Source organism: Mustela nivalis, assembly GCF_964662115.1.
Source record: "Mustela nivalis genome assembly, chromosome: 19".
NCBI classification, from domain to species: domain Eukaryota; kingdom Metazoa; phylum Chordata; class Mammalia; order Carnivora; family Mustelidae; genus Mustela; species Mustela nivalis.
Genome location: NC_139038.1, coordinates 31,390,168 through 31,403,023, shown reverse-complemented (window position 1 = coordinate 31,403,023; position 12,856 = coordinate 31,390,168).

Sequence of the window (12,856 nt, the reverse complement as noted above, 5' to 3'; positions counted from 1 at the left end):
CCACTGTCTAAAAAGTGCAAGCATCCCCAGATCACCTTGCTGCAAGAAGCCCATTCGGGAGACCCTGGAGGACATGATGTCACATGTGGCAGATGGGAGCCCCCCCATGAGTGAGGAAGCCGTCTTTGAAGCAGATCCTGGGTTTCAAACGCCCCAGCAGAAGCCATGGGGATCGGACAAACAGTTCAGCTGAGCCCCTCACTCAAACTGCCAACCCACAAAACTAACCAAAACGAAAGTTATTCGAGGCCTCTAAATTTGGGGCTTGTTTTTGAGGCAGCAACCGCACCTGGGACCGTATTAGAGACTGAAGCTGGGTCGTTATTGTAAGTAATGCTGCTAAAACCTAGCGGTACCTGTATCCCTCTGAATTAGTGTTTGTATTTTTTAGGTAAATACCCAGTAGTGCCATTACCGGATCACAGGTAGTTCTATTTTTACCTTTTGGAGGAACCTCCTTACTATCGCAGTGTTATTTTCAACAGGCGGACTGTGCAAACAACCCAAGTGTCCACTGATGGGTGAATGGATAAAGAAGATGCATTTTTAGGTATATAACAATATTATTCAGCCATAAAAAGGAATGAAATCTTGCCATTTACAATGACAGATGGAGCTAGAGAGTACAATGCTAAACGAAATAAATCATCCCAAGAAAGACAAATACTGTAGGATTTCACTTGTGTACAATTTAAGAAACAAGCAAAGAAAAAAAAAAAGACACCAATCGGGAAATGGACTCTTCTTCACTATAGAGAATAACCTGATGGTTCCCGGAGGGGAGGTGCTGGGGGGATGGGGAGTAAGGAGGGCACTTGTCATGATGACCACTGGGTGACGTATGGTAGTGTTGTATCACTACACTGTACACCCAAAACTAATATAACGCTGTATGTTAACTATACTGGAATTAAAATTAAAACTTAAAAATATTTTTTAAAAAAAGTAGGTCAGTATCTTGGGCGTTATGGAGAGCCAGCGAAGATTTCAATCAAGATGGTAATAGGGGAAGACAAGGTTGAGTTCACTCCTGTTGCCATGTAGAAACTAACCTAGAGAATGGGTGGGGGTGACGGGTAGACCAGGGAACCGGGGTCTTGTGATTAGTCATTTACAAGTCTATTGCCGTGTTCAGAACAAGAGGACAGCAGCTGGGCTGGGGTCCTGGAAGTGATGTCCAGGGGCAGGAGAATCAAGAACCCTTTCCTAGGAACCCTGAAAGCACATAACCAAGCAGACCTCAGGATCCACTTACTCTGCCTGGAGGGCAGGATAAATACACACACAGTCCGTCCTCCAGGAAAAATAACTTGGCAGAGGAAAATGCCAAATGACCATGAAAGAAATCACTGGAATCATTTCTCTTCCTTGGGGACTATCTGATTTTTAAAAAAAGAATCTACCAGACCAAACCAAATTGTTTTGGTTCATAATGAAGATTTTAGTTGAATATAGAGATGTATCTATCCCAGGTCTAGAGCCAAGGTCTGGATGCCCAGGTCTAGGGCATTGGAATTTTTGCATTTCACCTCCTACATTCAATGTCACAAATTTCTTCCCTAAAAGGCCCCAGCGAACAATTTGGAAAATTGGCCACCAGGTGGCAATAGGCCTCTTTCCCACCTTTCTGAAACGGACGTTAAACTTTTTTGTCCTTTTCACGTTGAAGCCAAGAGTCACACCACTACAAAATAACATACTTGAAATATGGTGCCAGTGTGGCAAGTCTCTTACCCAATATCTAGATACAGGAGGTAAGGACATGGTCCTTACCTCCCAGACCTCCACAATGATTCTGCAGGGGTTCAGAGCAAATCTCCCCCAAAATGTGCCCCTTTGGCACGTGCACTATTTTGAGCTGAAGGCAATCAAGACCCAGCAGACTCAAGAGAAACTTTCACCTCTTCCTTAAACGATGTAAGAGAATTTAGATAGGGAGCCTGGCCCAGAAAGGAAGCTACGGCCAAGAGACAGCTTTGTAATCAGAATGACCTATCAGTATAGCAAGTCAGCCACCTAATTACCAGACATTTGCCCTTTTTGTCCTGTGGGTCACCCTCCTCTGCTTTGAAGCCCCAGGACCCTTGCTCATCCCTTAGCTCCAGATGACATGTGAGCCTCAACTGCCTGGGTTGTCCTTGGGTCTGACTGTCTTTGGGGGGCTCCGGTACATAGTAATTAAATTTGTTTTGCTCCTGTTCATCTGTCCTATGCTCATTCGATTATTGGACCAATCAAAAACACACCGAGAAGGGCAGAGGGAAAATGCTTGCTTTCTGGCAGTTTTCAGCTGATTTCAATTTTGAACTTCATTCACAAATTACCAAAAAAAAAAAAAAAAAAAAGCCAAAGTCCATTGGTTTTTCAAAAACCCTTCCCTGACTGTTTTCGATTTTAGAGCTTTAGTTTTACTTAGAAATAAAGCCCTGGAGAGTGGATTTTATCATCTTTCCGGTCTCTTCCTCCTCCCCTTTTGTCACATTAGCATTGACTGATGTAGATTAAAACTAATTACCTTAAGCTGAACCCAACACCAGGGGAAGAAGACTCATCTCAGGAAGATTCTAGAAGCAACTTTCTCTATGTTGTCTGCCATGAAAATGGGACCCTCTTCCGGGGGACTATGTTGAATAGGGCAGAGGAATCGCACAGCAATGATTCCCATTATCATCCCCACCCCAGCTCCTCCCCTTTCCCACGATAAGATAAAAACAAAACGAAGCTTTCCAGAACTTTGCAGCGGCACCCAGATAGAGATAACGAGAGAGACCTTCAGAGTTGTCAAGCAGATCAGAACTTGAGGAGGGGGATTTCCAATTGGCTCAGTTGTGCTGTCGAATTAGGGAAGGCTCAGAAGGGGGCGAAGATAAAGGCCCACCTGCTCCAGGGAACAAACACCGACAGGGTTTTCCACCCTCCCCGAGCCCAGGAGAGTCTGAGAAAGAAAGGCTGATTGGTCTGGTGTGGGTCCCATAGCACAAGACACCTCATTGACTTGCCCATCAGATTTGCCCACAGGGAAGGAGAGATGATTCTCCAAAAGGAATTTGGGGTGTTATTACCAAAGGGAGGGGGACTGCAAACTAGCCACCAAAAACAAAAGGGGGGGCAATAAATAGCCACACAGTAGGTTTTTCGACCATCAGCAGACCCTGCATAGGAGGGGACATTAACTTTTTTTCTTTTTCTTTTTCTTTTTTTTTTAAATTTCTCAGTTTTGGTCGGACCATGCTGAAGTCAGGTCATGGCACATCCAAACCACCTTTAGGCCCCTTCTGCATTGCTCCTGCTCAGTGAGAGCAGAGACCCGGCAGAGAAGAAGGAAATTCTGGGGGGCTGGGCCGTCTCACGGCCACAGCGCTGGCTGCCTTCGCAGACGCGGCTCAAGAGCCTGTGAAACACTCCCAGTTGATCCCCACCACGGCCCCCCTTCCATCGCGATCCCTTTGAGCTTGTCAAGACAGCGGATTCCCCGGATTCCCCGGGCCCCACTCCTGCAGGGACAGACTCAAAGCCTGGGGTGCAGCCCCCGCATGCTCCACCACCAGCAGGGAGTTCCAAGCTAGCAAGTCTGCACTTCCCCACCTCCCACCCCCAACTCCCCCAGCCCCACCCCGGGCCAGTATAAAGACTTTTTCCCATGCACGGAGGCAGATGTGAGCCCAAACTTGAGATCAGGGGAGCTGCAGGCACCATCGGGCTAGTCACACATCTTGCCCCATTTGGCCCCATCTTGCCTCCTGGGCCTCTGCCTCCCTTGCTGAAAACCAGCGGAAGGAAGATGGATGCTGGAGGGCGAGCCTGAAGCATCACCCTTCATTAGCTACTCTGGTTACTGTGTCAACTCACCCAGAGGTGAGGAGGTGGGACCCGCAACTCTTCGGAGCTCCCATGTCTGGGTTCACACCGACGACTCCAGATCCCTGCTTGGAGCTCCCAGCAGCCCGCTGCTCCCATTAATTCCCTGGGAAAGCTTCCACTCCAGCAGCTGCTCGGTATGTTGGCTCTACGGGTTCTTCCTCTCCCCGGGGGTGCCTCTCCTCCCTGAAGGTCCATCTCCATGCTCAGCTCAGCCACCACCTCCTCCAGGAAGCCCCTTCTGATTCATTCAGTCCTGCTCTCTGGGGGCTCTGCCCACTCGGGAGACTTTCACACTTCTTTGAACCACCCAACTGTTTAATCATGGTGAAAAATGAAACAGAGGAGATCTACCTCCTTATGGTTTTGAGTGTCCGCTATCATTCACCATAAGCACGCCGGCGTTCAGGACATCTCTAGAACGTTTTCCAAGCTGCAGGAGCGCCAAGGCCGTACCCCCTTCCCCCAGCTGCTGGCAATGCACATTTCACTGTCTGTTCCTGAGTCTGACTCCTAGAGGTCAAGTGATATCAAGAGGCGGTAATAAAGTACAGACCCATCAACAGAGCCCGGTGGATAAAGCAAAGACGGGGTGTACACGCAATGGAGTATAATGTGGGCACCAAGGAGGAGGAGACGTGGTCACAGGCCGCATTGTGCGTGAACCCGGAGGACGTTAGGCTAAGTCACACGAGCCAGTCGCAGAAGGTCAAATACTCTAGCACCCTGACTTACTACCTCACACCTGGGTTACAACGTGGACCAGAGATAGGTTCCCAGCCCCGGGCTACCCGTTAGAATCACCTGGAGAACTTGAACAACTTCCACTCCCAGACTGCTCCCCCAGACCAGTGAATGACCCCTTCTGTGGGATCCGGGCTCAGAAGCATCCCAGGGGGGCTCTGGCACGTGGCAAGGGCAAGAACCCGGGATCCGGGGTCAGACAATCTAGCTTCAAGCCTTGAATCGACCATGCACCGGGCAGGTGGCCTTGACAATAGTAAGAGATTAACAGCCATCAGTGAGCACCAACTGTATGCTCCCTGCAGTTGCTGCCGCCACCAGGCCCATTTTAGAGGAAGCAGAGGCCCAGAGAAATCCAGCAGCTGGCTGCAGGGCACACAGCACCGAGTGGCTGGGATACGGTTGAGACAGAGGCAGCCAGCACCGCAGGGTCACCCCAACCCTTGGTCCCAGAGAGCTACTTTCTCATGATCCGGTTGTCACACCTTATCCGAAAAATGGCTGGGGGGCTTTCAGGATCCTTTCTCCCGGACCCAAGTCGGCCCGTCCCAGGCAGCCGCGGGAGGACAGAGGATGGGGAAGGAGGGAGGTGGCTGGTCTTCTGGAAGAGCTCTGGTCTCCAGCAGCTCCCTCAGCCGCCACCCCCTCCCGGACGGGGCAGCAGCCTGTCCTGGCAATTTAACTTCTCCTTCTGGAAAAAATCGAAAAATCTGTTTTTCAAGGTAACCTTGTGCCAAGGTCAGGTCACACCTCCCTTTCCTCGCATGTGTCCAAGCCTCCAGTGAAATTACGCTCTTTTCCTTCTACAAACACGGAGCAGCAACTTCTTCCTGGTTCCTCCTGTCTGTTTGTTTCAGCTGATGACAAATACTGAGCAAATGTGCAGCTGCAGCCTGGGCACCAGGAACATCTTGTGCTGTTCTCCTGCGGGTTCAGACATGCCAAGGGCCACAGTGGGGCAGGCTGTCATTGGCTTTGCCTTGTTGTCCCAGGAGCAGCAGCAGCAGGGCCAGCCACCCTCAGAATTTCCAGCAGTGCCCTTGCAACCTCCCAGAGGATCGCCCGTCACCGTATTTCCTGGTATATAAAACCCTACAGCAGTAGGGAGCTCCCATCTGAGGGCAACTCTGCCTCCTCAGGGGACATTTGGCAAGATCTGGGGACCTTTTTTGCTGCCACAGTTTGATGTGTGTGTGGGGGGGTGTCTCCTGGCATCTAATGGGTGGAAGCCAGGCATGCTGGTAAATGCCAGAAAGGTGTAAGACAGCCCCTGAATGGAGAATTATCTGGTCCCCAATGCCCACTGAGCCAACGCTGAGAAACTTTGGTCCATACTAGGGAGCTTTTACAGGGACAGATTTTGAAAGAAAACATTCACAGGTATTTTTCATAACAATTATTTAAAATGACTTCAAAGTGGTTTTGCACTGGAAAGATATTCTGGTCTCATGTAAGAAGAGGTAACTTCGTGTGGTGCAAAAACAATGAATACTGTTATGCTGAAAATAAATTTAAAAATAAAAAAGTAAAGAATTTAAACCTCAAAAAAAAAGAGAGGTAACTTCTATACTGACATCCGGTTGTAAGCAGCAAATCTCTCTTAATGTGGTAATATTGTGCCAACTAAACATGAGGATACAAAAATCACATGGCTGAGAACACGCAAAGAGCCCAGATGTGCATCGACAGATGAACGCATCGAGAAGAGGTGGTCTATATACACAATGGAATACTATGCAGCCACCAAAAAAACCAAAATCTTGCCATTTGCAACGATACGGTTGGAACCAGAGGGTAATCTGCTCACCGAGATCAATCAATCAGAGAAAGACAATTGTTATACGATCTCACTCATATGTGGAATTTTAGAAACGAAAACAGAGGAGCATTGGGGAAGGAAGGGAAAAATGAAACAAAATGAAATGAGAGAGAGAGACATACCAGAAGAGACTCTTAATCATAGGAAACAAACTGAGGGTTGCAGGAGGGGAAGGGGGTGCGGGGGTGGGGGTAACGGGGTGATGGGTATTAAGAAGGGCACGTGATGTAATGCGCACTGGGTGTTACATAAGACTGATGAATCACTGACCTCTACCTCTGAAACTAATAATACCTTCTATGTTAATTAATTGAATTTTTAAAAGTCACATGGTTAAAAATTAATGAATTGAACTAATGAAAATAGGCACATAGCAATGTTCTGGTAGGATAAATTTAACTGTTCAGTAAGGAGGAATACTCACACTACCTTTGATCAGCTGTGTAGGATTTGACTAAACTGAATGTTGAAAGAATCTATCCTTGCTGGGGGCGGGTGGGGTTATTGTTATGTGGTTATGCGGCCACTCACCACTAGGAGGTGGTAGTAGTACCTGCTTTTTCATTTTCTGGCCACTGCGCCTCCTGAAGTCTGTAAAGCAAACGCACTGGAAACAGGATACATTTGGGATACACATTTTTTTGGAGGGGTGGAGGAGATACTCGTATACATGTTCTAGCGTTTACCTCCAAATGTAAAATTGAAACTCATCTGCTTTATACCTAGATCTGCTCCCTGAAAATGAAGATCTGCAAACTTCGGAATCACCCAAAAAACCTGGAGTCCCAACATTCAGATACTGGGCCAGTCCCTTTGAGATTTAACAGATCCGGAATGTGCATTTGCACAAGTATGCCTTAAATGGTGTGTGCTCTGGGTGGTTCCATTCACACACACACACACATACATTCTCTATTTTATGGCCCCGAACTGAAGTCTGTGCTAACAGATTGTATTAATGGCCTCCAGCCTTTGTTGCCTCCCGCCCTCACCTTCTCACCCCCACCCTCCACCAGGTGACTGTGTGGTCCTCTCCCCGAAGGAGGGAGCTGGTTTCCCCTCCTTGCACCCAGGTAAGATCTATAGCCTGTTTGGCCCGTAGGAAGCAGCAGGAGTGGCATCCCAATTGCAAGCCCAAGAGAAGGTCTATGTTTCCCCTTCGCTCTCCTGCATCTCTGCCATCACCGTGAGTCTATACCTGAGCCAGCCTGATCCAGGACACGAGAGCTACGGAACACAAAGCTGAGTGCCCCCGCCATCTCAGACAAGGCCAGTCTTCATTCGCCAACACCCAGACGTGGGGACCAAGTCCACCCAGTATGAGCAGAGCTGCCCAGCCCACCCCCAGCTGAGCCCAGACCCACGAACACCAAACACTAGCTCATCCACTCCTGTCTTGCAAGGGGCCACCATTAATCAAAGGAGGTGGTTTGGGGGAGAAGAGAGACCAAAGGAAACTGCTTTGCCTCCATCCGGTACTTACCTGCTCTTCTAGCTTTCCCACCAGTAACAGGAGTGCACGGTGTCTGCTCTGTGTGATGGGTTGCCATGAAAATCAAATGTAATGATACAATTCATGGGAAGATGCTCTGTCAGCCAGGGTTCTGGGCGGCTCTGCGAGCACTCAGTGTCCTCCGGACCGTGTCCCACACGTGGGCTTCCTCACTGAATCCCCACAACCCTGCGTAACGGCGGGGCCCGTAGCCCTGTCCTTTCCGTCCTCAGACCCTCCTAATGCAGGTCTTAGTGTAGGCGTCACGCCAGCAATGAGTCCTCGTCTCCCGAGTTGCTGTCTTCCCATCACCCTGCCTCCTTCATGGGCTGTATCCCAATTTGTAATTTTATTTTTCTTCCTTGCGGTCTGTTTGTCCTTGCTACAATGAAGTCTCCATGAGTGTGTAGGACCTGTCTGATCCATCCTTGTGTCTCTGTGCCTACCCCACTATATGGTGCATAGTAGGTGCTCAACACACAAGGGCAGAACAGGAGACCAGATGGCCGGAGCATTACCCCATTTGCAGATTAGGACACGAGCATCTTAGTCACTTGGCAAAGCCTCCATGCAACTAGTTGCTGAGTCAGATTGGAACCTGGGCCTGTCTGGTTCTGAGGCCCAAGTGTCTTAGGTGGCCTGGCCTTGCCTTCCTGGGAGGGTTTGGTTGTTCGCAGAAGACGGGGGCCATGGCCTTGGGTGGGAGGGAGAAAGGCAGCCATCAGAGAAGACAAAACAAAGCTCCGGCCCCAGAGGCAATGAGTCAGAAACCTCAGCCCCTTAAAAAGCCAGACACGCTCTGTAATTAGCCATCTGCGCGGGATTACACATCGCCCTCCTGGGTCGCTGCCGTCCCAGAAGCTCGAGTGGGGCGTGTGGTCAGAAGCGGGGGTGAGATATGGGGCGTGCCGGGCTTCCTCGGAGGCTGGAAACCTCTGATCGTGCACATCCAGGTATGGCCTCACTGACATCCGTGTGTGATTGGGCCGTATCACGAGGCCAGCTTGGAAGAGGAGATTCAGGAAATCGTGACCGGGAGGAACCAGGCGCCCCTGTGAATTCCCTCACACCAGCAAGAGCATCGGTTTGTGGGTTTTTTACATTGCCATTACGAGGCAAACACCCGCAGTGCACTTCATAGCCTTCTCATTCTAAATCCCATCCAGGTCACTTGGGACAACCGATGCTGGTTTTCAACTTACCCGATACTTTCCTTCGGAATCAATGCATTTATGTTAAAAGATAGTTGCTTGGAAGAACAATGTTCGGCAAACAATAGTGCAGACTGTACATGTCTACGAGCAAGGAGCCGTGGCTGAGAGACGCGTCCATAAAGCGTGGGAAGCACGAGCGGGTAGATGGGGAACGGGATTCCGGCAGGATGCAGCAGGACCTTCGCACGGGGTTCGACCTCCCGGCCTTGGAACTTCCTTCCTCTCCTGGGGAAGTCCCTTCCTTCCGAGTCTTGGTGGGTGGCCGCCCTGACCTCCCCCTGCAGACGCTGACAATGCCCGCTGCCTATTTCCCAGCCTCCCTTGCAGCGAGGGCGTGGTCACATGACTCCCCTGCAGCGAGGGCGTGGTCACATGCCTCCCTTGCAGCGAGGGCGTGGTCACATGACGCAGTCTTCACCAATCAGGTGGACGCGGCGTGCCGCGCTCTGCACCGGAAGGAGTGAGGCTCGCGCGGATAGACGGATGTCTTCCGGGGTGCATCAGCCGGAGTCACTGCGGCTCGCGACTGAGTGATGGGACTACACGTGGGCGCTGCGAGCCACAGACGCTCTGCGGAGCGGCTGGCCGGCGCAGGCGGCAGAGCCGAGGGCGGTGGGATCCGCGCTTTCAGGCTGGTCTGGTCTCTTTGACAACCAGATCATCTCTGCCGCTGTTCTTTTGTTTGGGTTTTTTAAGATTTTTATTTATTGGGGAGAGAGTGAGTGACAGCGCGAGCAGGGAGAGAGGCAGCGGGAAAGGGAGAAGCGGACTCCTCGCTGAGCGGGGAGCCGGACACGGGGCTCCATGCCGGGACTCCGGGGTCCTGACGGATGTCGTCGTATCAGGGAAGGTTTGAGAAACATATCGGGGCTGGTGCCCTGTGCAGCTTCCTAGAGTTTCCACTAAGCTCCTGCGAGAAAACGTCTCTTTGAGCCGAAAGGTGGTTCATCTAATGGCAGAAGTGGAAGAAAATACGGCTTTGCTGAGATTGTTTCTGCCTGAAGCCCACAGTCTGAAGTCCAAGGATTCAGAGATGGGCAGGGATGGACGACTCAAGTTCTAAGCCAGGAGTCGGCGCCTTGGCCTGTAAAGGGCCAGACGGTAAAGGGTTTAGGCGTCCTGGGCCGCCTAAGGTCGTTGCTGCATTCTTCTCCACGTTTTTTTTTTTTTTTTTTTTTTTTTTTTTTTTTAGCACTCTTTAAGAACCAAAATGCGTTCTTCGCTCTGGGGCCTTAAAAAAGCAGGCCTTTGGCCGGCGAGCCGGTCGTGTTTGCCAAGCCCTGTACTAAACCACAGGTCAGGGGCGTGGAGGCTGAAAGCGGAACAGAATGGGGGAGATAACTAGAAAAGATAGGCCAGGTCCTAGCCTTTTCACCAAAGGGCCAAGCCCAGGGATGTAGCTACGACGATCACAGCTTGACATTCTGGCCTCAGGAGACAGCCACGGGAGGAGGAGACAGATGTTCTCCAGCTCAAAGTCTACCCCGCCTCATAAAAGACCATAGGCAGAACCACCCAGCTCTGCTGCTACCAGAACCTTCAGCCACTGGGGATTGATTCTGCTTCTGCTCATGCATTTTCCAAAGAGGATCGTTTAGGATAGACATCCTGTTCCTTTCCCCCGTTACATGTTGGGGACATCGGGCGTCTAGGACTTAGCTTCCTGTCACAGGTTGCCAGGCCATGAGGTGCCACATCTGATAAAGAGGATAATCCGTGTCGCCAAATGACCCCCCCCCCCCCGAGTTGGAAGTACTAACTGGTTTGGGCTTCAGGCTGTTTACCTCTTGGGAAGGGGTTAGTTCATTTCATGAATATATAAGAATCTTAAAAATTCTTACAGAGTTATGTGTGCATGTGGGGCAGCCCAGGGATGGACTGGGGCACATAGTGTCCGTCGCTTCTTCTCTTCTCTTTTCTAAGAGCGTGCTTCCTGAGTATATCCCTCGCTGAAGGAATCTGATCCCCAGCTAAGATGTCAGTGCTCAGTGTGGTCATTTTAATGACCTCTGCCAGTGTCTGGGTTAAGCATGAAATCTGGAATCCTCAGGCCAAGGGCATTGGGAAGAGTCTGCCAAAGGGTTCTAGGAGAACTCTTCTTGTTCCTAAAAAGAGACAGACACACAAAGAGACAGTTCCCTTCTTGTATTAGACCAGGGGATGGCAAACATTTTCTGGAACAGGCCACATCGTATTAGGGCTTTGCAGGCTGTGCGTGTCCTACGGTGACTCTGCTAGCAAAGCAAGAAGGCAGCCAGTGTGTGATAGCGAGACAAGAGGGCATGGCCGTGTTCCAATAAAACCTTATTTATGGACACTGGAATTCGAATTTCATGTAATTCTCAGGTGTCACCAAGTATGCCTCTTTTCACTTTTTTTTTTCTTTTTTTTCTAATGGGACTAAGGGAAGTCTAGAGCAGGGCTGAGACAGTACTAACATCGAGTACAATGCTTAGGCTGTAATATACACATAGTTGGTGAATAAATATTTATGACATCCTCATGATGAAATGATCCCTTTACCGTAAAAATGAACGCACCATCATTAATGCAACACCAGAGTACCTAGCAGTATTAACGAAGCAGTATTAACAGATCCCAAGGGAGGGATACAGTAATAGTAGTATAGACTTCCGAACCCCTCCGTCAGCAAGGGATACATCATCCAGGCAGAAAACCCCTAAGGACATATTGGATTGGAACCAGACTTTAGACCAAGTGGACCAGACAGACATCTCAGAACATTCCCTCCGAGAGTAGCAGAATACACAGTCTTCTCAAGCACGTGTGGAACATTCCCCAGAATGAATCAGGCTAGGTCACCAAGATTTAGTGAATGAATGAATGACAAGCTTTCTTCCAAATGGAAGAAATAGATAAAATTGAGTTCTCTGGAGAGACCACCATCTACCTGCCACATGGACCAAACCCCAAGCCAAGCCAACCAACAGGAAACCCTAGAAACACCAAGAATACAGACAGTAACTACTGAAGGTTTTAGTTTGCAACTCACATGTAGAGACAAGGGAACTTAGGTTCCCCAGATAGATTGCTTTTACTACCTTTGGCATTCCTTAGGTAAAAATTCAAGATCTCTCTCTCTTTCCTCATTTATCTATGTACCTACCTACTGACCTACCTTCCTACCAACCTACTTATCTACCTATGTATCCAGCATCTTCTTGTTTCTGGCTGCACTTTTCATTTTTGTAGCAGAGTGTTCCGTGAAGATAGTCTGATTTTCATCATCACTCAACCTCTTTAAAGCAACAGTCTTTATCAAACAAACTGGAGAACAGGGCTGTCTCTGTAATCCTTGGAGACCACTGCAAATACAAAATGGGGGACTGTTGGCTCTGCTATCGTGGAGGACTTTCAGATGGTACTACCAGATCACTAACCAAGCATGGAGTCCTGAGCCCCTGCGGGTCCTTCCTCCAGGACTCCGGTTCCATGAGAGGGAGAGGGCGCTGGAGGCTGTCCTGTGATGAGTTGTCAGACATCAGTTGCTCCCTGCAAAGACCTCACACGATTGTCTTGATGAGAAATCACATGGTGCCTGTTGCTCGAAATGGCAGCGTTGTCCCCTGACTGTTGGGATGGTTGGAATACTAGAGGCTGATGGCCTGGGTGATCTGGTTCTGAACTTTGTCGCGTACAGTTTCACATTATATAAAATATAGAAAATAGACTACTTTAAAGGCACATGAAACAGAATGTACCCAACTA